At 40.2% G+C, this 4,359-nt stretch overlaps 2 long non-coding RNA genes across 2 annotated transcripts; both read left to right on the forward strand.

Annotated features, from left to right (window-relative positions):
* Nucleotides 1-351: 351 nt before the first annotated feature.
* On the forward strand, nucleotides 352-3,271 carry LOC112183754. Its single transcript, XR_002929965.2, has 2 exons — nucleotides 352-413; nucleotides 3,072-3,271. It is a non-coding gene; the product is annotated as an uncharacterized LOC112183754 (long non-coding RNA).
* Nucleotides 1,001-2,156, forward strand: LOC121051160. The gene is made up of 3 exons (XR_005805301.1): nucleotides 1,001-1,223; nucleotides 1,314-1,383; nucleotides 2,099-2,156. It is a non-coding gene; the product is annotated as an uncharacterized LOC121051160 (long non-coding RNA).
* Nucleotides 3,272-4,359: the final 1,088 nt, after the last annotated feature.

Consider the following 4,359-nt stretch of genomic DNA (forward strand, 5'->3'; position numbering starts at 1 on the left):
GGTGGTTGACCCGGCGTTGACCGCCGATTGGACCGCCGCTTGTGGCGGCGGGTGGCGGCGCATCCGGCCATATTTTTGTGTTATGTTTTCAGTTTATTCATTTATGCATCCATACGAGCGTTTTGATATATTATAAGATTATTTTAGAAAAAGTTGATGAATAGTAGATTTACGTTTTTACGTTTATCTTCGGTTTTCGATCTGTGAAGATCAGACCATCGGTTTTGCTTCAAATTTTAATATGTTGATCGTATGACTGTCCCGGTGACTTTGTGAGGTCACGGGCGAAGATCTGACCGTTGGATCTTCGTATAATTGTGAGTTAGGATCATGTTTGATTAGGTGATTGATGGTCTTCCTTGGTGAGCGGTTTTGGCGTGTTTTGTGAAATTGAAGACGCAGCGGGATTAGAGGTGAGTAAATCTCACGCGGTTCATATTACGAACCGGGTACTGTTAATTAATTTATTTTGTCGTAATTGTGTGAAAAATATTTATGGAATAAATATTTGTTTTTAATTATATGGACTTGATCAACTACGGTCCATAGGAGGGTAGATTGTAATACCCCGAAAAATCCAAATTATTTTCTGAGGACATTTTAGAATTATTTCGTAGTTATGGAAGGAAGTACGAAGCTTTGAGGAGTTGTGGATTTAGCTCGAACAATTTTATTTTGAAATCGAAGTCATTTAGGGGGGTATCAAAAAGTGACTTTTTATACGTTTGGAATTTGGGAAAAGTTCCTTCATGAAAGTTGTAGATCTCGTCGATACGATCGCGTGCATATATGGAACGTAATATTCGGAGTTCGTATGAATAAGTTATGAATATTTGAAATTGGGATTTTTTCTATAAATATATAAAAAATTCTGAATTTTGGCAGAAGGACAAAAATATTCATTTTTTGCCAAACAGCCCCCCCCCCCCCCCGGTTCTCTCTCTCTTCCGCGCCTCTTCAGACCCGGCGGATTCCGCTCGACCCGACCCAGTAGAACGGCGGCCCTCCGGCCTCCTCCGGCCCCGGACCCGGGCTCCCCTGTCATCGCCGCTCCAAGCCCGACCTCCCTCTGGTGTCGCCTTGCTCCGCTGCTGCCCCAAAAGCTGGATCGATGGAGCTCCAGTTCCGTCCGATCGGACCCGGCCGGAAAACCACTTTTCCGGCTATGCACTGGCCGATCGTTCCCATTTTCGTGATCTCCTCCTCATGCTGATCATCCCCATGTAAGTCTTTCATCACGATTTTGTGTATAGAACAGTAGATCAAGGGTTGACTTTTTTAACGGTTCTAGTTGAATCTGGGTTTTGCATCAGACGGCTGAGATTAATCTGAACTTCAAAGCTTGATCTAGGACGATCTAGGCCTAACCAGACTTAGCTCCAGGTATGAAAGTTGATCACCCTTTGATTCTGAAGAAGTTTGTAGTTGGTCACTTTGCCATCGGAGGTGGTTGACCCGGCGTTGACCGCGCTGTTGACCGCCGGTTTGACCGCCGCTTGTGGTGGCGCGTGGCGGCGCGTCTGGCCATATTTTTGTGTTCTGTTTTCAGTTTATTCATCTATGCATCCATACGAGCGTTTTGATATATTATAAGGTTATTTTAGAAAAAGTTGATGAATAGTGGATTTACGTTTTTACGTTTATCTTCGGTTTTCGATCTGTGAAGATCAGACCATCGGTTTTACTTCAAATTTTAATATGTTGATTGTATGACTGTCCCGGTTTTAATCCGACCGTTGGATCTTCGTATAATTGTGATTTAGTGATTTGGAAGGCGATTCGTGAGAATCCGACCGTCTGATTTTCATGAAATTTTGTGGAGATGTTTATAAGGACGATTCAGGAAGATCCGACCGTTGGAGCTTCGTGATATTTTTGGGAGGATGATCCTAAGGGCGATCCGTGAGGATCCGACCGTTGGATCGTCTTTATTTTCGAATCCAACCGTTGGATCGTCTTTATTTTCGAATCCGACCGTTGGATCACCTTTATTTTCGGATCCGACCGTTGGATCGTCATATAATTTCGATCTGACCGTTGGATCATCGTTTAATTTTGTTTATGAGTTGTTGGCTAAGTTAGGATCATGTTTGATTAGGTGATTGATGGTCTTCCTTGGTGAGCGGTTTTGGCGTGTTTTGTGAAATTGAAGACGCAGCGGGATTAGAGGTGAGTAAATCTCACGCGGTTCATATTACGAACCGGGTACTGTTAATTAATTTATTTTGTCGTAATTGTGTGAAAAATATTTATGGAATAAATATTTGTTTTTAATCATATGGACTTGATCAACTACGGTCCATAGGTAAGTAAAATGTTTTAATTATACAAAATGAATTTCCTGTTTTTCTTGTGTGTGATTTATAGTTGGTATTAGTGATTATCCCTGTGCGGATGATTACGTATATATATATTTACGTGGATATATATATTGAATGGTGTGACATTGCGGTGGGTGTGGAATTATGATAATTTGGTTGAGATATGATATTGTATTGGAAATTACCATGATTGTTTATGATGATGTTAACCGATAAATGTGTGTGATAATCATGTTGATCTTCTGAGTTGATTAGAGGGTAGAATTGTAGTGCTCTGAGGACTGGGAGTCCGAAGACCGCCGGTTAGATAATAACCGAGATGTAGTGCTCTGAGGACAGGGGAAAAGTCCGAAGACCGCCGGTTAAATAATAACCGAGATGTAGTGCTCTGAGGAGTGGGAGTCCGAAGACCGCCGGTTAGATAATAACCGAGATGTAGTGCTCTGAGGACAAGGGAAAAGTCCGAAGACCGCCGGTTAAATAATAACCGAGATATAGTTGGATCCAAACAGTTGGGATGGACCAAAGTAGTGATATTGTGGATTAGAGGATTGTGGAAATGTATTCGTTATGGATTTTCCGTGTTTTGGTTTGATGTTTCCTTACAGATGTTGAGATTGTTGGTTGTTTACTTGAGTTAAAAGAAATATGATTTAAAATCAACATTTCCTTCTTATTTACTCATGAGCTGTCAAAAGCTTACCGGGTTTGGTGTTGTTGCAATCCCGGTACACTATTCAAATTGTGTAGCGGGAAATCTTGCAGGTTAGGAGAATCAGGGCGGTGATCGTGCGGGTTAGAGTAATTGTTATAGTTTTATAGTGATTGTAATAGTGAGGTGAGTGATGCTCAATTTGAGCTTTACATATTTACTTTGTATAAGTGAGTTGTAATAATTAATTTGAGATTTGAAATTTGATTGACTTGTGTTCTAGTTGATTTTTCATGTCTCTGATTTTGAATTAGTTATTCAAAATTCGGGGCGTGACAATGAGTGTAGATCATCCTGACAAATTTTCAGATTTTTATTCATGCGGTTGGGCCGAAAATGCTGCTGGACCTCTTACAGGTCCAGTTTTCCAGTTTTGCTTCTGTAGAAAATTGGACTGATTGTTTGAAGACCTTCCACTCATAGTTTGCTCTGGCACTCTTCATAAGAAATGATCCTTGGGCTTTCTAGAATGAATATGGAAAGTTTCAACTCATTAGGAGTTCGGATGGTTAGTCTGCCACTCCTCATTTCTTGTCTAGCTCGCTTTCTCATTGGCTCAATTTCTCCAAGACATGCTTTGTCAGGCCAAAATGCTCATTTTGGGGCCAAACAGCTCATTTCATCATCATCTACTCCAATGTACCTAAAAAAATAGAAATTGAGTTAAAAATTGATTCGTTAAGGAATTAACTAAGCAAAATGTGAGGAATTAACTGTTAAAATACCACATTAAAATGCTCCTATCAATGACTCAAACACTAATTTTGCATATGTGACCGTTGATCACTCGGCCGTTATTTTATCAATTGACTTGGCCTCTTTTGACTTTATATGTTTCGGCCACCTAAATCCTATTGCTTGTCATGCACTTTAGTTTCGAGCTCAACCAAATCAACAACTTGAGCTCGGCTAAAACTCTTGTTCACTTCGGCCAAGATTACCTTACTTCGGCCTAGATTACTTCAGTCGTCTTAGCCAACACTTCTTGTTTAACTCGGCCAAAATGAATTACTTGACTTCGGTCAATACAATTATGGTTGATTTGACCGATACCTCTTGTTTAGCTTTGGCCGACAAAAGTAAAGGTAAATTTCAAAAAATGTGAATAAAGGGATGTAAAAAGACAAAATGTTGTTTATGTAAAAACACTCAAAATAACAAAAGCGACCGAGTTCACAAATCCAAATACTCGGCTCATGTTCTATAGATAGCACACTACAATTCTTACTCCTTCATCTCCCAACTAGCGGGGTAATATTTCTTAAGAAACTTCCCATTGATAGGCATTGTATGCAGCTCTCCATCTTGATCCCTTAGTTGATATGC

Source organism: Rosa chinensis, chromosome 2 (assembly GCF_002994745.2).
Source record: "Rosa chinensis cultivar Old Blush chromosome 2, RchiOBHm-V2, whole genome shotgun sequence".
In the NCBI taxonomy this organism is placed as follows: Eukaryota; Viridiplantae; Streptophyta; class Magnoliopsida; order Rosales; family Rosaceae; genus Rosa; species Rosa chinensis.